Source organism: Aythya marila, assembly GCF_965140915.1.
Source record: "Aythya marila genome assembly, chromosome: 1".
In the NCBI taxonomy this organism is placed as follows: Eukaryota; Metazoa; Chordata; class Aves; order Anseriformes; family Anatidae; genus Aythya; species Aythya marila.
Window position 1 is genome coordinate 65376265 of NC_139042.1, and position 22570 is coordinate 65398834.

The 22570-nt window shown below is 39.7% G+C and overlaps 1 long non-coding RNA gene across 1 annotated transcript in view; it reads left to right on the top strand.

Moving 5' to 3' along the window:
- LOC309885423 overlaps positions 1-12039 on the top strand; it is a 39028-nt gene extending 26989 nt beyond the window's left edge. The window contains exons 3-4 of the long non-coding RNA XR_014318792.1: positions 6814-6936; positions 8927-12039. This is a non-coding gene — a long non-coding RNA (uncharacterized lncRNA). The remainder of the gene's footprint in view (positions 1-6813; positions 6937-8926) is intronic.
- The last annotated feature ends 10531 nt before the right edge of the window (positions 12040-22570 follow it).

Genomic DNA, 22570 nt, shown 5'->3' on the forward strand with positions numbered 1-22570 from the left:
AATCTCCCTAACCCATTAGCTCTCCCTCAGCAAGCTCTGTTGAAAATATTTTTCTGAACCTGGTTTAAGGTCCAGAGAACATTATTTGGAGGCTATGGAGCAGGGTTTCACATGTTAGATTTTTTTTTTATTTTATTTTATTTTATTTTATTTTATTTTATTTTATTTTATTTTATTTTATTTTATTTTATTTTATTTTATTTTATTTTATTTTATTTTATTTTATTTTATTTTATTTTATTTTATTTTATTTTATTTTGCTTTGAGCACAGGGAAAAAGTGGTCAAGGGCTAGACCTTCAGCTAGCACATGTTATTGCTATTAGAGCATCTCTGGCGCTCAGTGCATATCTTGTCTTACAATGACAGATCTTTCTCTTTTGCTTTCAATAGGTAAAGCCAGGGACTGTGGCTGGGAGATACACATGATAGGGATGAACCTGGAAAGCCTTTGGTACTCCCTGTGTGAGCCCACCCTGCTCGCACGCACAAGCAAGAGACGGCAGCATGCCTGCCAGGCCCTGTTGCAGCCTTAGGGTCCTCTTGTACTGCCATGAGATAAGCAGAGCCCGTTTCCTCCTCAACACAGAGTGCCCTGTGTTCTTGCTGAGGAAACAAGGCCACAAACCCCTTCTTTCCCCAAGTTCCTCAATGTTGCTTTCAGGGGATGGCTCAGGGCAGCACCCACAGCACAGCAGAACCAGAGAGCATGCAGGCAGCAGCATGGCATGGGACAGCCATAACATGGGTTAGTCTGGCAAAAAAGATGTTTTCACAGCCTCCCAAGTACGTTTTGTCACCCAAAGGACTGCGGCACCCAGGTAGCTGTTATCCCGTTCTTCTTTCAAGGCTGACCCTGCCGTGATGCTGTCCTCCACCTACAGCTTGCAACTGCACTGGGCATATAGCTGTAGGGCAGCCAAGGTGGTAGTCGACATTTTTTTTTTTTTCCCCAGTCTCTGCAATGTTTTACATTATTACATTCCTCCAACAGTTTCTGAGGAGAAAAGTGAGTCATGTTATTTAATTTTCCCCATCTTAATAGAAAGGAGCCATGCTTTTTCCACAAGTTATTGCATTATTCCTCTTTACGGTGTGGCTCTGATTTAGTGCTGGATGAAGCTCAAAAGGAGGATTAGTGTAGATATACTCCCATATGCTTGGATGCATTTCTGAACCCTGTCTGTACCATCCTCACTGCTTTTGATGGAAAAAGCTGGGCTATAAACCTGATGAGAACAGGCTTCCATGCAAGATGTTTAGTATTTCCTGCTTCCATTCAGGCCAGCAATATGGCACATCCAGCCCCTTTTGGCCCTGCAGCTCTTGGTCATGGTCTTGTCTGAAATTCAAAAAATCAAAGTGGCAGAAAATGAATAGGGAAATAAAGGGAAGCTGATTTTTCTCAACTTTAATATTGTCTAGATTTGGGTTTAGTTCCACCTGTGGCTGAAACTTTGCTGGAGGATGGGCACAGGTAGAGTGTTTTTATTTAAGTGGAGTTGGTTCATCCATCTCTTAGATGGTGGCATTGAAGCGTGAGTCCTAAGAGGAAGAACCTGTGCTTCTTTATAAGAGCTGTGCCTTCTGGGAAAATTAGGGCTGGCTATAAAACCCTGACTGTATTGTCAGGGTTTATTCAAGCAAACCAGGAGCACAGGAAGAGGGAAGAGGGAAAGGGGAGCAGAAAGAGTAAAAGAAGGATACAAGGGAGGCTTTTCCAAAGATTTGTTGCTACAGTGAGTCGTGCTGTGATTTGGTAGTGCAAGCTTCACCATTCCTACTTCTTGCCTGGCATTTCCTGGCTGGTAATCTAGTTGTTTAATAGCTGAACACCAAGCCACATTGAACTTGATCTTAAAACTGCTGTTCTATTGTAATTCAGGTGCTTTCTTCTTTAGCTGACGTTTTCTAAAAGAATTTCTCAATAGCACTGTAACCAGTCATTTTTTTTTTTTTTCCAATTCTCCTCTCTCCAAGAGTTTCTGAATTTGTGAATTAGAGGCTGTGTTTTCTCAACCAAATCCCCCACTCTTAGGTCTACTAACAAACTAAGATTAATTTACAAGATATGACTGAAAATGCAGCATCGTTCCATACCTGTGTAGCCAGCTGGAGGCGTGAGGCATCCAAGCCAGCTAGGCAGACAGACACCTTTTTCACATGCCCCAGGCTGGCTCCTGCATTGCTCCATGACTTTCTATCAATCCATACAATGGCTGACATTGTCTGCAAGTAGCAACTCGGATTACGGCCCCTTCCAGCTGTGCTGTCCCTGACCCTGAGCCTGCCCCAGGCTGCCCACGCTTTGCCCTCCCCACCAGCACCAAGACTTCAGCTGCAGCCTGCTGCTGCCTGCGAATGTTGATCCTGGTCTTGATGGTGGCCTTGGATGCTTTTCCACAGCCAGCACAGGCACTCTGTGGGGATAACATGGAGTGATTATTTTAGGGCAGATTTTCCCCTAAAAAAAACAGTTCTACATGCACACAGTTTGATCTTCACACAAAGGATTTATATAAGAACTCACTTCCCTCTGTCAGTTATGAAAAAAAAAAGCATGCTGGTGGGATTTAGGGAAGTGTGCAAGCTAGAGGATAGCTGCAGACAAAAGAGAATTTTTCTTCTAAGAACAACTGCACTGCTGGAGCTCTGGCAGCGCTGCAGTCAGAAAGCCTAGGTGTTACCTGGCTGAGACAAGTGACAATGTCTGCTCAGCACCCTCCTGACACACAGATTTGGCCAGCACTTCCCAGATCCCTGTCCTCTGCCATGTACATACATATGCATATGCATTGTCTTGTCATCCAATGCCCACTTTTTGGGAATGTATACTGTAAACAACTGGCCTGAAGGGAGTAAGGGTGAAGGAAGAAACTCTTTGTGACTCCTTTATATGCTAAGGCAGATGTGAAAGAGGCCCAAAACTCACCTAGTCTTGTAGGAATAATGCTGCTACAGTGACCAGCCTAAAACCAGCATCCCAACTCTTCAACATCATAAAGCGATGTACCTTTAGCTCACACTGGAGAGATTTAATGACAAATCTGCTGAAAAAAAAAAGACCCATCAGGATAGGAAGAATGCTTCCTTTTGGTGCTTGCACCCACAAAAGTCCTTCTAAGGCCAGGCCACCACCTACAAGCATAACATGGACTGACTGTGTCCAACCTGCTTTGTGGTATGGAGATGTGCACATCAGCCTGGAGTTGCTTAAGTTTTGTTCGTTTTGGGCTGGCCCTGTTCAGATATCTCTGCTCTCCCAGGGAGAGAGTCCCAAATGCAAAAACAGAGCTTAACAACACAACTTGTGTGCTTGCTCTTAATGTAGCATGATGCTTGAAACTGAATATAAACCAAGATGAGGCTTTAGATCTTACTCAACTCTCAGTGTAACTTTGAGGTTGTCAGACAGTACTGAAGTGAGAGATCTGGAGTAGGAAAATTAGTGAACACAAAAGTCATGATATTTACTCAGTTTATGCGAAACCTGCATAACTGGCGTGTAATTGTTTTGCTAAGTGAGCCTTGAAAGCAAAAGTCTTGATAGCTGTCAAATATCTTCTTTGTAGTAGTGTGTTGTCCTCAGAAGCTAATCAGTAGAACTTGCTCAGAAGAACTTAATCAGCAGAACTGAGCACATTGTCAGTGCTTAACAAATAATAAATTATAATAATAACAACAGTTCCTTTTGACACAACCTATCAAACTTTTGCTTTATATCTGGGAATGCTGCCTTTGCCTCTAGTTAAGTTATGTTACCTACTGCTGCTCTGCTTACTTTGGTTGAGAGGACTGGTGATACAACGTAACAGGGTGGAAGTATTGATCGAAATGAAATTTTGACAAATGGCAGAAAAAGAATCCTGAGAAAGTTCTTAGACTGTTCCTTTTCACTTATTGATGTTACTCCTAAGACTCTAAAAGAGAATGTAAGAGTATATTTGATCAGTTCAATTGTTAAAATGTAACATGCTATGCTTACATGTTAATAGAATCACTTTTGAATTTCCTGATAAAAAAAGAGAGAGAGTGAGAGACTCATTAGGCTTTCCTTACAGAAAGGTGAATGTATCCAGCAGCACATCTATTATTATTAATTATTATTATTATAAGGGGATTGGATAGCTCAGAGGGCTGTTAACAGATCTGAGGCTATCACTTCTTTGTCACCATTGTAATTTGGCCCAGGCTGGGAGTTACTGACAATCATTTCATTTTCTGATTGTTTGGTGGCTTATATGCAATTAGTTGGTGGGTTTTGTTCACTTCCAACAAGACACATATCCACATTATAAAGAAAACCACCGGGTCAGCTCTAAGCTGCCGCTAATTGTCGCAGGCTTAAATGGAGCCGTGTCAATTTATCCCAGTTGAGGATCTGACCGAGGATCACAACTGGCATTAATTAGCAGATGTGTTATCAGACTCCGCGGAGATGCCCCGGCTTGAGTGACAGTGGGCAAGCGCCATGCCATCGCAGCCAGTGGAGCAGTGCCCAGTGCTGGCAGGTGGGAGCTCTAGGTCACCCCTGACTGGGACACCTTGGTGGCTTCTGCTGCTGTGCCATCACTGTGCCACCAGCTCTTGGGCAGAAGGAACCCCAGAGCTGGGGGTGGCCAGTTATTAGAGCCCAAGCAATGCAAGGCAGCTACTTAAAATCTGGGAGGGGGAAAAGCAAGCAAGGGGAAAGGGAGGAAGTACTAGGGCTGAGCTGACTCCTCTTGGAGCTGGATGTGTATGAGACTGTGCTGCTAGAACTAAATGAAAGCCCCTGGCTCTGATTTTCTGGAGGTATGTGTGCACCATCTGAGATAACACTGTGATGCTGGCTGCATGTATGTGACAGAAGGGTGGAGAGATGCCACTGAAAATATAAGTACCCAAAGTCCACAGGACAAATCTGGACTTCCCATAGCTCAGGGAATAATCTTCTCAACCTTCATCAGCTACTAACACACTTTAAAAATTAGCTCCAGTTCATAACACCCCTGGTTTTCAGTTCATAACACCCCTGGTTTTTGGTGCACTTGGAAAATTTTTCTTTTCATTCTAAGACCTTTTTGTAACCCACAAAAGGGAAGAAGCAGGACAGTGGGAGTTCAATAGTAGTAGAAACGAATAAGTTATTACACTGATCTAGTTGATGGGAAGATATGGAATATCTGAAGAAGGTGCAGTAGTAACTGTCACCTGCAAACTCTCCATCTACCTTTCTGCAAACCCTTTATTCCTATTTTAAACAAGATATGAAAAGATGGTTAGGTACTTATTTTCTGTGGGAAATCTGGATCCCTCTCTGAATAGTCATCTCTGGGCCTAAAGACAAAAAGGAAATGACTTAGACTCAGGTAGGATAAAGATTTTCAGGTTAAGGATACCGGTTCACACATCTGCAAAGTTTATCACCCATATTTTTGTTAATAAAAATATCGACATCTAAAATCCTTCTTCCGCTTGTGCTTGTTGGCCTGGCAGTCACCAGCTTATCTGGGCTGAACTTCTCAGCAGCTAACCCCCAATTTGTTTCCTGAAACTTTGCATTGCTTTGCCCACAGCTCTTAGGAAAAGTGACCTGGCAAATCATGTGTAAAATCATGTGTAACACACCATCAGGATTGAGCAGCATATAAAACACAGCAGCTGTCTTCACTTCAGAATAAATACCTCCGATGTCCACCTGAGCTTCAGGGGTTTCAAGCCCTTGTCTGCAAATCTGTATCTCCAGGAAGCTACAAACTAAATATTCTCAGGGGTAGATATTTTCCATACTTCCTGCAGAAGTGGCGCTGGCACACATATGGTTCTCTGGGAGGAGTTTAAGGCAATGAGGTGGAGAATAAGATGCCTTTTCCAGCCCTCCTCTGCTGACTTAGCTTGCTCTACGCTTATTTTGGATTGGCACAAGATAGAGGATTTCATTCAGTATACTCATTGCTGTGTAAGGCGTTTCAAGAGTATTGGCTTCACAGACTAATAAAAATACAATGATTTTTCAGAAAAATCAGTAGAACATATCCTCAAAGGATATACAGATGTGATGATTATTGGAGTTTTAATTAAAATAGCAGGTAAAATAAGTATTATGGTGTGTTATTATTTCTAAGATAACAACAGAATAAAGGTGCCCATTTCTTTCTTGAGTGCAATTTCCTAAATGAAAAAGTAAACATTAATATCTTCAGAGATCTTACTGATCTTGTACGATAATTTAGAAAAATATCTCTATTAGGGATAGTTATATATGCTTTTTGTTGGAAATGCAATCACAGAATATTCACATAGCTGCAATCTGTAGACAGATTAAGTAAATTAAATCACTCAATGTCTTTTTTCAATAGCTCTAAAGTTAAAAGTAATTTGCAAAGAAAATACTCAGTTTCAATTGGTTTGTAATATCTGTTAATGATCTTTGGAAAAATTTCTGATAACACACGGGAATTCCCTCAGGGACAGGGTTGTGAATAAGTGGATTTTTTTAAGTTTCAGATGTCATTAGCTAGTGATTTCTTTGAAGTAAAAAGCTGTTACAGAATAAATTGCAGAGGTATACAAGTGAACAGGACAATCATTTTTATGAATAATATACATTTTTCTTTTCCACTGTGCTTTCTGCCCCCAAAAGAAAAAAAAATCTAACTTGTCATTACAAACATACTAGAATCGCAACTCTGTGGAGATTTTGTTCTTATTTTATGTGCATACTCTGTCTTTACATGAATGTACAGAATGCTGGTGTAAAAATCCTAGTGGAAGGATCTGTTTTGCTCTTTTTGATGTGGTGTTATTTATTTATTTATTTTTTCCCTGGCAGATAACTTTTTCAGCCCGCAAGGCTGAAACACTTCCTGTGACTGAAATGGCTCCAACAGAGCTACTTTCTAGAAGACATTCTCCCTGATTTCTTGTGGTGCCTGTAAGATATCTGGCGATGCAGGTAAGTGCAAACATGGAGAAAAGGGCCTCTATTCTCATGGTACCTTGTTATCATGAAGTCTCTACCACCTTATTGACAGTTCAGTGATAAACCACATATCCAGATACCAGATACCAGAATAAGGTAACATTTCTCAGAAAGATCAATGAGAGGTCTCCTGACCTCTGTCCCCATCTGAGGATATCTGGAGTAGAAAAGAACAACAGAGGCATCATAGGCTACACTTGCCCATGGGGAACATTGTCCTGCCTCAAAGTTCAGCTGTACAATTCAGCTGTGGGCAGACGAGGATGGGCCTTATGTCTCCATATGTTCCTTGTGCATGGGTGAGGTGTGCGTAGGTTTAGGTAGAGGCTGGGGACACTCTGAGGGGTTGCTGTTCAGGAGGATGGGGGACTAGGACTCCTGGATTTACTGTCAGCCTTTGAGCCTTTGGCATCCTCACATTCTAACCTCTTTTCTCAAGGCCTTTCTATGCTTTTTCCTGATCTACACACAGAGCTGTATAGCATACCATGCTACAATGAATGTGGTCGTTCCCTTCACACAGGGTTGGGGGAGAAAGATTTGCCCAGCTTTAGTAAGAGAGTTGAACAGCTACAAGTTTGAAAAGTCTCCTAGCCTTCCCTGGGTCTCTGAAGGCCCAGCGTAAGAGTCCACACTAATCCTGATTATCCATAAGTAGGTCAGACAACCTCCCATTTCCGAGACAGGTGTTCAGTGATGCTCTGCAGTTACTCCAATAATAATGAAATTTCCTCCGGTGTGTTCCAATGCCAGTCACTGGCATTGGTAAACCCTAAGTTGCCTTGACTGTGACAGAGGCCAATACCAGGGACTATTCCCCCTTCCTGCCTATTTAAGTGTGTAACAGTTTACCAGGGAGATGATACCTTACTAACATATATCCAGAACTACTGATATTATTGCATAATACCTGGTAGTAAAATTCTCACTTTTTTTTTTTTTTTTTTTTTTTTTTTTTTTTTTCCCTCAAGGCTAGGAGCAACCATTATTATCATCTAGTCTGATCTTCTGCATAATATATGCTACTGAACTTAACCCAATCTGAACTTTGAATGAAGATTTGCTTTTATGCCTAAAAAATGCCTGCTCATTTACAAATATGATGCTGTTTCTCTGAGTACTATCTGTGCAGCAGCAAGTTCCATTAATTAACTGTACATTGTTTGGAAAAGCAATACCTCTTATCCGTTTGAAATTTGAAACCTCTTCATTTCACCTTGCAGGATAGGAAAGGGTTTTTATTCCTTTGCTGCTAATTAGGTTGGAGGATCATGAGGACGAAATGTTATTTATATTATAGTCATGCTTAAGTAGAGCTCTGACGAAGCCTGGGGATCCCATTGTGCAAACTGAGGGAGACTGTGCAATTCCTTCGGGGCTGAGACTATTTGAATAGACAAATGGCACATTTTTGAAAGAGCTGAAGGATTTCACTGAAAAAAATGTTAGACAAGTCAATGGATTCATACTTCTGAATTACCTGTGCATTTCTGAAAAATGAATCCAAAGTCTGAAGGAAAGAAAGGTATGGAAAAATGAAGTTTTTGAAACTGAGACTTAAAAAAGAGTATGGGATGTAGTTGATGAAAATAAAAAGGTGTAGCTAATATGCAGCACTGTCCTTAGGTCACTTTGGCTTCCAGAGTCTCATGCTCTGAAGTCATCCCTTTAAGAGAGCAGAATGCACTGAGGAAAGAATTTGCAACATCTCTCAGGTCCCTAAACCTTCCAGCTAGAGGACAAGGGCATCTTCTAGATTAACTCAGGCAACAGAGTTTGTTCCAAGTTTATGGAAAGGTTTCATGTAAAATCTGCAGTCCCATGAGGGTGAATCTACCCTGAGAGACAGGCTGGGACTTCTGTTCTTTATCTTTTCTCAAAAAATTCCACATCCTTTTGACTTTTATCATTTTTATTGCCATTCTCTGGACTTGTTCTATTTCTACTTTCTTTTTTTTTTCAGGGATGAGGTGACCAAATTTGAAGACAGTATTCAAAGTGAGGATGTGCCACTGATTTATATAATGGCATTATAATATTTTCTGTATTATTCTCTAAAACTCTTTTCTTTGTACAAACCCCATAAGATTCTTTTTAATTCTTTGAACTATAGTGCCTTTTAACATCTGTAGTTTACTCTGATCAGATTTTGACAAAGGAATAAAAGGCTCCATTTTTCACATAGAATTTTATTTATTGTTTGAACTTTAGAGGAGAAATTGGTTAACTTACAATTTAAAATTCTTGGCAACGTAGACCATTGGGCAAGGATTTCATTATTAGTCCTTCTATACTTTCTAGTAAGATAGTGCAAGGCTGAAAGTTGGTGTACAAAGTCTAGGTTTAAAAGACTTGGCTTTCATACTATAAACACAGCCAAAGACTTATTTGGAGCTGTGAGATTGCCCAAAGATGTTAGACATGTTATTCTTCTGTACCCCCTTCCTGATGCAGGATTCTGAGGCTGTGCACTTACACGCCATCCATGCATGTATGTAAGCAATAACTGAGCACTGCTGTCTCCTGTTTAATGTACCTCATACCTCCACACTAGGTCAGGGGAAGACCCCTATTGAAAATGAGGTGCTTGATGACTGCAGAGTGTGAGGATCTTGCTGTCATGTCACAGCTGGGCATGATGCCTTCATCAAGGTATTAGAAAAGGCTCAAGGAAAACAGCTACATCCATTCTATTGCCTAAGACACTTCCCGCAGCTACCGGCTTGCCTTAGAGTTACCAATCCAAGTGCTGACCCTGCCTGACCCTACTTATCTTGTAAAAGCTGACAAGATCACAGCCTGAAGCAGTATAGCTACAGGCTCAATACTGGCTACCAAAATGTCTGTTTAGTGTTTTCAGGAAACACTGCTCTTAAGATTTACAATACCAGCTGCTAGAAATATAGACAACACCAAAACACAGCCCTGACCCCTGAATGTTCAGCCTCACTTAGACAGAAATTTGTGCCTCTCAAGGGGCCAACACTGAGTTGCCACAAAATAGTTATTCCCTACCTTCAAGTGAGCTGGAATTGAAGCATCTTATGAATGCAGATACTGGGCAGAAATATTTGAAGATACAGTCTTGAGTTCAGAATTCATTGTTAGCTCCTTTCATCTGTTGCATTACTACTTTTACACTAGAAAGAGCTCTGCCATTTTTGTGTAATGTCTTTTATTTATTTATTTATTTATTGGTTTAGTATAGAAAATTGTCTTAATTCTTCCACGACCAAAGCAATTTTTCATCAGAAGTTATTTTAGGATGAACTGTAAGTTTCTTCCCTACCAAATATTTTAACTCTTCTGTATGAAAACAAACACATATTTGTTTTCCTGATTATCTTAAATGATAAACACAGGTTTAAATACACAAGAAATATTAAGGGACAAATCTGGTTTAGTTGTTTGTACATTCATACACAGTATAAATTCATAGTTCTTGCAGGGTGGGGTTTTGTTGTTGTTGGGCTTTTTTTTTTTTTTTTTTTTTTTTTTTTAAGAAAAACAAAGACATGGAAAAGACACTGAGGTCTTATTGCTCCTATCGGAAACTTTTGCTGACTACAGCAAGAGTTGGATTGGGCCCAGAGAAACCAAATACACACAAGGAACAATGAGTTGGCCATACAAGCAAGGAAAATCACAGATAACGGATGCACACAAATTAGCAATGTACCTTTTAGGTCATCCAGTACAGCTTGCTGACACCGTGAGGCATATGGCATATTTTTGGTTGTTTTCTGTGCCTAGATTAAATGTCCTAAGTGAGGCCATGTCCCCAGGGAGAGATTGTGATGTCTAGTGTATCTTGTTAGAAGTGTTTTTTTTTTTTTTTTTTTTTTTCCCCCCTTTCTTCACATCCTAGTTATGCTCCTTTGCAACCCCCCTTCTTTTCCTTCATGGATGCTATTTACCTCCAGTGTCTTTAGATTACAATGATGTTGCATTTAGTTAACATTAAGTCAGCCCACACATATTTAGCTCATTTAATTTTCTCTGATAAATCACTCCTTTCAGTCCCCTGGTTATTCTTCATCTCCTCTTGTCCCATTCCTGCCTGTCAATATCTTTTGTGGTTATGAGATTTTAAAGATGTGATGTATTTTTCTTAACTAATGACAGACCCGGTATAGATCTGAGCACCCTCAATCTCTTCTCGATGAAAAACACTCCTGATGCATCCAGGGGAAACATTGTTTTTTTGAGCAGACACACAGGTATAGTATCCTGTTCAAACCATTTCCTTGGTACCACTTCTTCTACTGGTCAAAAAAAAAAAAAAAAAAATCCTATTAAAAGAGTTAATATAGTGGTTCAAAATTCAAATACTTGTCACTATGGATTTATTTTATTTTTCACAACCTTAGGAGATAGATTAGCATGGATGAAAAGGTATTTGTTGCTGTTGTTGATGTTTTCAAACTCTTGGTCATGGACATCACAATCTGAAATTATGGAAGATATTGTCTTGTCTAGCAACTATATTTAAGTGCCACTAGAGTACCTTGTAAAAAGTAATTATATATATAGTCACAAGCTTAGCTGTTCACTTCAAGCAATAAATTCTGATCAACAAACAACACTCCTTTAGTTCTAAATGAGATCTTGGTTGTAATTGAATGTCTTTACCTTTGTGTTCTGTTGGATTGGAGGAATATCATTTTAATCTGCTCTCTTTAAATTTTCATTAAGGAACGTTTCAGCTACCTGCAGCCTCATCTGATGATGTTTAATGATATCAGCTAGCTCATTCTTCCATGCACCAGCAGGGGCTTCTTTAAATTGGTCAACTGTACAGAACATTGTTTTTGAGCTTAATATACTTGGAATCAACCTTTAAAAATAATGACATCTCTACAGACAGTTTATATACACAGTGCACACACATATGTGCGTGTATTTATGTGTGCATGTGTGTGTATGCATATATATGCATAACTGCACACTTTCATACAGAAACATTGATCCTATTCACCTTCTTGAAAACATTTCAGCTAGTATTAACATAAATGTGCTGTTAAATTGGCAGTGTTATACATTTTTGTTAGAGTTTACTTCTGTAACCTAAAATCAGAAAGATAAGCTGTGAAACTCATGCAGCTGATGACATAATCCTAGGATCTCGTGATGCTGAGTCTCATATTTCTAGGAGTGTAGGATGGATGTTCCTTGCTGGATAATTATGCTGCCTATTGCAATATATGTTTCCTTGTTTTCATGTGGGCACTGAGATGTTCAAACCATTAAACATATATGGTATAATGAGTCCTGTGTTCCTTATTTATTCTAAAGAAGGCATTAACTTTCTATGGTTGTTTTATTGTATAATAAAGCCAACTATTCTAAGAATCTGTGATGAACATAGCAATAAGCTGTGACAATATGCATATTTACATTTAATACTGATGTCCAAATGTACATATGCGCATATAAATATGCATATATATATGTACAAACAGTCAAAGAGAGACATATACACAAATTAAACACAACCAATTAGGATATGGCATAAATAGATTCAAAGCTTACCTGTTATGGCTATGTACATGTAAAGGGAAAATCTGAGCCACAAAGACTCACAAGAAAGTAAAGCTCAATACACTCCATTGGCTCGTTACCATTATGCTCAACAGTGACAGGCTGTATGCTAAGACGGGGTACCAGCAGACATTCGCAATGACAGCTGGTTCAAAACAGAGCTTTCAAAATAGTGCAACACCCCTAACTTCCTTCCAAATCCTGGTGTTTGCCAGCACTTAACTGAGGCTGGCTCTTAAGGTCAGATGTTCAGATAGAAGTTATTTGGAAAGAATCTGCTTATTTGGATTTGAAATGTTTATATATTCAACATACAGACTCTTCATTGCCCAAGAATTTGTATTTGAGCTAACACCTGGGTTGTGCTTGGCTATTACCTGAAAAAATTTTGGACATTTCTCCCTGCTACCATGACTTATTTGCCAGAGATTGTCCTCTATCAAATTCTCCACTTTTTTGTGGGCTACATAAAATTATAGTCATACACTAGTCTTTTGTTTTTACTGGGGGAAAAAAAAAGGAAAAGGAAAAGGAAAAGGAAAAGAAAAAGAAAAAGAAAAAGAAAAAGAAAAAGAAAAAGAAAAAGAAAAAGAAAAAGGAGAAAAAGAAAAAGGAGAAAGAGAAAAAGAAAACGAAAAAGAAAAAGAAAAAGAAAGTATCTCTTGAGAAATAGAAGAAAAGTACCTTCTTTTTAACATCACCTACATCACATGCACTGTATTCAGCCAATTAGGGACACAAAAAACATAACAAACAAACAAACAATCCCCCCAAATTGGTTTGTCCTGTGTGACTTTTCCCAGCGGATGTATATAGAATCTGGAAATAAACACACTCCTCCTTTGGAAGAAAATGCAAACAGGGTTTATCTATTTGCATTTGAACTCAGTGAAAAATAACCAGGCACAAAAAGCAAGCTTGAAGATAAAGACATGAATATAAGCAAAGCAAAATTTCACCAAGCTAAATTCTGCCACACTGTTATAATTGCTACACAGAACATGAGCTAATTCATTGTTACATTGTGCTGATGAAATTGGTATGTATTACATAGGGGTCAAGTAAAGGAGCTTACACTGGGATGCTATTGACTTTGCTGAGCAGCCAGTATGTGGGGAGCATGCCATGAACAACCTTGTGAAAATGAGGCTGGTGAACCAACTTGGTCTTGGAAATGACTTCAGGGTGGGTAGAATAATATTTTAAAATTATGATAAATTGCAGCTGCAGAACAGGAATATTAAGTGTGTGCAGTTTACCATTTACCATATCACCTGGGGACCCCAAGCCCTAAGCGTCAGATCTTCAGAGGAATTCAGACAGCTAAACATGCTGCTCTTTGGGGATCTTCAGTACTGCCCAGAAACGCCTCCTAACAAAATCACGGAGAACCAGCTACTGGGGCTCTTCAGAAAAACATTGTTCACTCCTGGGGACCTTTCTATGTTCCCAGACTATTGACACTGTTTCAACTGGAGATGCCTCTAAGGAGATGCTGAGGGGAATAGGATGAGTCTGTGCTCATTTCTGGGGGAGGTATGGCTCTCTTGCAAATGAGAGACATGTGCAGCACTGCTTCCCCGCAGCACGTGTGCTTGGCTTACCAACATCCATCCCACCAGCTCCAAAGCAGCATGCAGTGTGGGCTGCACACTCTGGCTGGTGATGCTCCTGTTTGCCATCAGCCTTCCCTCCTGGATCGGGGCTGCTACCAATTGCTGAGGGGTGGCCAGGAGCAGCTCCCTCTGGTGAACCTCTTTTGTGCCTTTATCTCCCTCTTCTTGGCAGTAAGCTGACACTGGCTCCCAGCCATGGCCCTCTCGCCCTCCCCAGTGCCCAGCATGCATGCTCAGCCAGTGCCTACTTCTCTTCCAGCAGCTGGCCCTTCTTTTCCTCCACAGCTGGCTGCTGCCCCCTACTGTGGTAATTATTATTTATTATGGATATTCAGTGTACATTATGTGTCTAGAGTCCAGTATTGTCTGAATCAGTACCAGGGTCCCACTGTGTGGGCAGAAGCACGCAGCAATACAGCGTTGTTCCACTTGACTCTCACACAGGGACAAACTGAGGGGGAGGGAGTGAAGGTGACTGTTGGCACCTATTAGCACTATCTGATGTGACACATACTCTGTGTCCTGTTACATGACTCTGGCGACAGCACAGCTGAGTGCAGAACTGCTTTTTCTCCACTTTGCTATCAATAGCAGGTCTCCTGCTATTTGTGCTATCTAGCAGGAAACACTTGAGGTGTTTTCCAAGAGTCATGGTTGCTGCTCAGCCACAGCTTAGCTCCCTGTAGCTGTGAATGCAGATATTGTTTGGTGCTTGGTTGCTGTCAAGAAGTGATGCTCTTAGACCCCAGCATGGTTTAGTTGGGCATCATTTCCTTTCCTGTTTCTCTCCCCCACCCTCTTCTCCAGGACTCTCTGTTCATTCCAGACCCTTTCTGCATGTGTTTTTCTTCTTGCACTTCAACCTTCTTCCCCACCTTGCCTCCCTGAACATATCACCCTCAGGTAAATACAGAACAGCTTTAATTCTCACAACTTAGTGTACAAGCAAAAGCACCTGGAAAAAGCAGCAGCTTATGTGCATTCAGAAGAATACAGAATCCTAAACATATTTCAAACACATGTACATGTGTGAGAACCAGGATCTCAGCTGTAGTGGTTAGGTTTAGCTCTGTTCAAGATGATGGAGTAATACCGTTTTGTGGCAGTTGAGGATCTGTCCCAGTATGCAAATGTAAATATCTATTTTTACAAGCCCTCCTACAGTTTGCTTTAAAAGAAAGCTTTCTTTTTAGACACTGCGAGTGTACAAGCCAGTCAGAAATGTCCCACTTTCTATATTTTGTTTAATTCCTACCTCTGACTTCCTTTGAAATCTAATGATTTCAAAGAGATAGAGTGAATTAAAACTGAAGTAGCTTTGCCTCCAGTGCACTGAGCCTGCAGGAAATGAAAACAAAACAAAACAACAAACAAACAACAACAACCAAAAAACAGGAGAGAAATTGAAAGCATATAAAATCATGTAAATCCAAATAATTTAAAATGTTTAATGGTAAGCAGGCTCACCAAACCTAACAAAATTCACAGTCCTATTGCTTGTGGTCTTTTTCCCTTTCAACTAGCTGCAGCAAGTTAATGTTGAGAGCAAATACTCATTCATGCAATCTCGGTATCAGAGCACTGTCTGCCATGAATCACTTTTAAAATTGTTTTGAGTTTGCATCAAATTGTTTCCTCTGCATGTTATACACATAGATACCCACACTCTGTATTTCATATGTATCTATCAAGTGGGCTACAGTCCTTGGTTATGGAGTATGCAAACCTCAGAGCTTTACAAGTTTGAATCCAGGAACTGTTTCGCCCTTTTTTATGATAGGAACCACATGTGAGACTTGGATTTAGATCTGCAGTAGACTCTGGATACTCTAATTTAAATACATTAGGATTTTGGATCTAGACTTTTTTTATTCATAATAAAACTAGTCTTAATAACCCACTGCTCAGTGCTTAAGTTTCCCCTTACCAGAAAGAGGAATGTTCATATATTTACTTCCTCTGGATTGATTTGCAATTCATTCCAGTAACACCTCATCTTCTAGATCTTTTTCTCAGTTTTATTTTTTACTATCCTCTATAACAATTGCTTATTAGTGGCCTCTGCAAAACCTTTTGAATATTTGGAACACTGGCACATGGTCACCCTCTTCTGACAAGTACCTATTATTCCACCGCACCTATGAAGGCCTTTCCAATGGTTCCTCAAAATATTCCAGTCTCATGGAGAGGTACTTGTCCCCCGATACCAACCTCAGTCATTTCAAAGACTGAGGAACACCCTCATAGGGTGTTCCTGTCCAACAAATTGTCTCTTTAGCTACTGTTTGGAACTGGTTTATTGAGCTCCCTAAAACTGTGGTAAACTTCAAAGCTCTGCAATTCCCAGGATTTTCCTCATCTCCTTTTGAAGACAGGCAACATAATAGGCCTTCCCAGCCTTCTTGTGCTGCTACATTTTTCAAGGGAAGAAGGCATCCCCTTGTCAGTATCTTGGCTTTTTCTCACTTTATTTCTCCTCAGAACTCCCAGATGAACACCATCCGGTTGTGGTGATTTACTGCACTTGAGTTTCTCAAGTTACTCTACAACTTCCTCCTCAGAGACTTCAATCTGTATAAAGGCCACACTCTGATTTTCTTTGCAAAGTGCCTTTGGCACAGGAATTTCTGCACAACTCTCAGCAGCAGACATGATGCAAGAGATTCATTTAACTCCTCTGTTAGCTTGTTGCACTTGTCTCCTGACCCACTTTACACGGATTTGTGGGGATCTCTGGGGCGTTTTGGTGCATAACCCAGCATAAGATTTATATTCACCTTACAGGTGAGGCCTAGCTCTCAGCTGGTATTCTCTAGCTGTTCCACTGAAGGATGTTTCTGCACATTGCTGCAGCCACTCTCATTAAACCTTATTCAGCTGCCTTATTACACTCAGTACCACTGCTCTGCACCGCATCTGTCACAGGTGGGTTAAATGCTCGCTGATGCAAACCAGCGTTCCCCCTGGGAAGATGCTTTGAAGAGGAGCAGCTCCCTGCAAGAGCCCTCTCCTCCAACAGCATGGCAAACGGCCCCCTGGCATGCAGCAGCAGAGTGACAGGCTGAGTGTTCAGCACCACAGAACAGGAAGAACAGGACAGGATCCTAGCCCATGGGCTAGCCCTTAGCAAAGCAAAGGACCATTTGGTCTTTTACCTTTGGTGAAGGAAAGTCAGAGTGCTGCGGCAATCTTTTCTCTTTCTCTTTTTCCCTCTTTCTCTTGTGTATATTTATTTGTTTCTTCCCACTCCTTTTCTGTTTAAAGAAAGACAGAAGTTGCCATACGGCCTATCCAATCTTTAATGATTACGAAGGACAGAACTACAACATGAGAAATGGGGCAAATATTCTCCATGTCCTCATTTATTCTCTGGTCACTGTAGGCTGGCCTTAAGTCCAGACATTTCAAAAGAAGGTCATTTTTATAATGTCAGCCACAAAGCATGGGTTTGCAAACACTACTGAGCTTTGTGACATAAAACTTATTTCATTGAACTTTGATGACCATTACACGGTCTGTTTACAGAATTAGACTCCTGATTACTATTTTAATTAGTATTACAAACAGCAAAGATATCTATATACCTGATTTGAGATACAAGACAAATTATGCTGCCCTTTGGTATGGGATGGATAGACGTCAACTATAATAGCCTATGGCACAGGTATGGAAACTGCTTAAAAACAATTCTTTGGCTTCATCTGTCAAACGAGAAAAGCGTTTCTGCTATGACTGGGGTGGTCCTCACTTTCAAAATGGTGGAGATTATTCTTGTTTCACTCACTTTCTTATTTCAAGTGAAGGAGAAGGAAAATCTGACATAAGACAGCTCTGTTTCTTCATTGGCTTTTGGGAGTAGATAAAAGACACTGAACTTCCTAACTTTTTTATGTTGATGTTAAATATGTCTCAGGATCCACAGTTGTAGAGATGTCAAAATCCAGTCCAAGAAATCCATATCAAGATATCAACAGGCATGTTTATGCCTAGTACATCTGTTGAAATGAATGAAAAAACAAGGCTTATAAATTTATTTGTGTCCTTAATTTCCTAAAGTTTGTGAATTTACATACAGTGCAGGATTCACTACCCCTTTCTTTAGTTGTCTTAGAATTAGCTATCTAGTCTCAGTTTTTTTCTTTCTCTGTCCTCTACACATGACACTTCCAGATCTTACTCAGTTCAACTAGCTCATGTGGCCACTTTAGGGTGGTATCTCAGATTTCTATAATAAAAATAATTCTCCATTACTGGTAGAGTCTCTATCTCTCTCTCTCTCTCTCAACTACAGAAGGAGTGCAGGTGATTGCCTTAAACCAAACCACCAAGGTGACATTATACCACTGTCAATGTCTTGGTTCATTACCATCTTTAATTTAAATCAATTTAGTGCTATACTGGTTTGATATATATATATTTTGTCTTATGCAGTAGTCTGCAGCAATAATGATGCCCCCTAAACATCCCAGTCTTAATCTTTTTTCATTGAAATGATTTTCAGATTTTCTACTTTATATGATGTAGAGAGAAATGTTACTTTCTTGATCTCATTTTCATCAGATGAAGATGTTTTCATTTTATCTTTCAATACTTTGTCTGCATATCTTTGTCTGATATACCAGTATCCCACTTAACAGTGCATGAGCAAAATCTCAGCAAACGGCCTTGTACTCCTTACAGACGTTAGGATGCAGAGAATGAACTGATGAGATGCATCTTTTTAAGTTATTTCATCTGATATTACCAATTTTGTACAGTTATGGTATTACATTGACGTAATATAACACAATACATTTTCAGGTCAGTTTGAAAGCATCATTTCAATGACCAAAACAAATATAATGTTTGGATATGGCATTTATAAAATGTGCTTAGCAATAACTAAATGAAGTAATTGAAATCGTATTATACAGTACTTAAGGCAATTCCTATTTCTCCATTCTTGTACCCTGCCTTCACACAAAATAAGTGGGTTACACAACTGTCAGGACTCAGGCTGATAATTTTTCTCATTAAAATCTGTACACTACTCTCTTTCTCTGTCGCTTTCCTCCTTCTTTAAGAGACTGAGGTTATTCTTTCTGTTTTGGGTTCTGTTTCACCTGTTGATGGTCTGATCATTCTCAAAATAAGCTTTCTGAATGCCATCGCAACACCTCACTTTCTACCTATACATAGTACTATGTGCACCACCTACTTCATGAGATTTTTGTTGGGATTTTGCAAAGTCTTGCCTGCCCACAAGACAAGACAAATGGAAGCACTACCTTATGTGTTAACCAAACTTTTACCATTCTCTATCTCTAAGGAAGCTAGACAGAATATCTTGTGTGCCTTCTCTGTACTGCCTTCTCTGCACATATCTTATAGTCCCATGTAATGACCCATATTTATGGTTAGGATTTAAAAGAACTATTCATAAACAAATAACAACTATCACTGAATTTTTGTGGTTATCAAACAGTGTTTTGCAGGTGAATTAACACAGATGGCATATTGTAAAGTGATAGGGGTTCTGTCAAATGGAGTAAAAACTATGTAGAAACATCCCACAACTGATAACATCTGCAGAGATGAATACCTCTTCACAGTAATCTATATGCTACTCACTTCTGTCAGTAGTAGCTACTTTTTGGGGGAATACTACCAAGTGGAGGAAGTCCCCTGTGATATAAACTCTACTGTTGATGCATTCTGATGATGCGAAATGAGTGATAAGTAAATATCTTTCAGTTGGTAGAAAGTGTTGAAAACAGAGATGCGCAAGAAATGAACCTTGAACATATACGAAATTAGGTTTGGTTAACATTCATCCTTCCAGTGGGGTGATTCATGTTTTTCTTGTGTCTGTGGAATTTTCATCAACAGAAGAAAATTTTGCCAAAACTATGACGATGTCAAGACCTTGACAGAAATCTGTTATTTGCTCATGCATTTGAGTGTGGACAACAGTTTCTCCTTTAGCCACAAAAAAATCTTATTTATCTATTAACTCTAGCCTCCTTCAGGTTTTAGGAATGTTCTGACATGAATTTGGATGAAGAAATGAGGTCTTAATGACAGACGTACATAACTCTGTAAAGAGTTATGAAGCAAACTTTTGGCTTGCAGTTCTCTGTTCTAGGAGGAATTTTGATTGAACTTCGGATGTGAATGTCACAGTTCAGGGCCATTTATAAAATATGAGTCTTGCAACTGGCTCTGAACATTAGTGTACTTGGGGGAACCCATGACACTCTGTGTGATTTCAAGGTGGAATCTTGGAAGAGAAGTTTTTGTTCTTTTTCTCCCTGCAGATCCTTAAAAAATATGCAAATCTATGTGATCTGCTTCTCATACAAAGAGTTGCAAATTCAGCTGTGGATCAAAGATTAGAGCATATGCCTGTTATTGTGGCAGCCAGTTAACCAATCCAAATGTTTAACTCTTAAAAGAAGTAGAGGGTCAGCAGCTTTCTGAATAATTGTTTCCAGGCTGTCTTCTCTTGGTTGTATTTCTATATCACATTCAACTTCAATTGGCGCTGTAATTTATCTCCACTCCGCATGCTCTAACTTTACTAAATTCACGTGTTAGTATTTGAGTTACTTAGGCTTAGACAAATCCAGAACATGCTCTATGATATCATTGATTGTTTTTATTATTATTATTATTATTATTATTATTTTAATTTTTTATTTTTTAACATTGCCTCATAGATTAAAGGGAAAAAAAACAGTGCCATTCAGACACCTGCCTCTGGCCTTGATGTACTTAAGTGCAGAGAGGAAGAAACCGAGCCAAAAAAGACTCAAAAATAAATCAAGTCAGGATGTGTACTAACTTTCTGGTAAGTTTATCTTCTCTTGGGTATTGACAGTGTAAAGAGAGGGTGTTTTGCTGACAGCCATGGTTGCCAGGGTAGTGCAACATGGTGGGAATATATTTCTTCACCGGATATTACTGTGTTTTCCTTTCTCTCAGTCTTTCATTGTCTTTCTGAAGAAAAACATTTTAGGGTGCTCTAACTGTGTCCTTTGTCCCATTCCAGTGGGTACCACCTCACCTTTGAAAAGGAATCTTGTGTTACTGTCAGCAGAACCAGCCATACCTTCAGTGCTTCCTCCTAGAGAGATATTGATTGTGGTCTACTGCATGCTCTCACACAGTCTCAGTCCACTTCACCATCTTTCTGCTATCTCATGAAGTCACATACCAACCAGCTGTTGTCTAAAATGGTGGTGAAGATAATACAAGGATTTTACTTTTAGCTGATGTTAAGCTGAAAAATCAAACGCATTCCAGCTTGGTTCATATTCTAGTTTTGGTCTGGGCTATTCAATGTCAGTCAGTCCTACTTCATCAAATAACCACACCTTAAGGTAAATATTTTTCCCAACTGACACTGGGTTTTGAGTAATGGTGCAATGTGTGAGTTTAAACTGGAAAGGGACAAGCAGATGAAATGGTTAAGGACATGCTGTAGACCCTTAGCCTCTCCTCAGAAGGAATGATAAACACCTCTCCTTAAACAGGTCTACCTTCCTACACCTTTCTGAGGAGACTTAATGGAGAGTGCTATTTATTATGTGTTGGGATGTAGGTAGGGAATGTTTTCCACCATTTAAAAAAATAAAATCCAGAATTTATGGGAGTTTGAAAAGCAATTTCCTTTTAAGGTGCAAATTCTTAATTTGCCACATAAAAGTACAGGAATTAAGTGCTAAATCCTTCTTTGCCAGTGAGACCTGTGAAAGGAGGTATGAAAAAAGAGTTACTGTTAGGTTTCTATTCATGTCTCCTGAAAGCCAATGTATGCAAACGTGCACTGAAACAGCTCTGATTTTTTCAAAGCCTTCCTGCCGTTTTGACTGACTTAAAAAATGAACCCTTGTCCAGTTTTATTTGTGTGGTGGGTTCGGATTTTGTTCTGCTCGTACTGTATCACTTTTCTCTCCTCACCATTAATCTTCCATGAATGTTCCCCAGGGCACAGTTCTCCCTTTTCTGCATGGAGAGTTTCTATTGAAATTAATGGACATTCTTCTTGTGGGTGGAGGGAAGAATACACCCTTATATCAGCCTTGCTGCAAGAGAAGATTATTCATTGAAAGGAAGTATTAGTCTCACTCCTGAAAGTCCAGGTTCTACTCAGGCAGATTATAGTGTGAGATCCCAACAGAAGGTCTAGTACAGAAGAGAGAACTGCTCATGCAAAATCAAAACAAAAGCCAAAAGGCTTTTTAAATGTTGAAACAAAACTCAGGGAAACTCAGTGGCTGTACTCTCCAGTGAAATGTACTGTCCCAAACCTTGTTTTAAGGTAGGTCAATACATTGGAATATGGTGCAGTGAAGGTATCTTCTAAGCTACCTGTAGAACCAGGCACAGTCAGGAGAACAGAATGGTGCCCAGGCTAGTTTGATCTGCAAAGAAGTGTTGCAGATTGACCAGGATGCTGGACCACACAA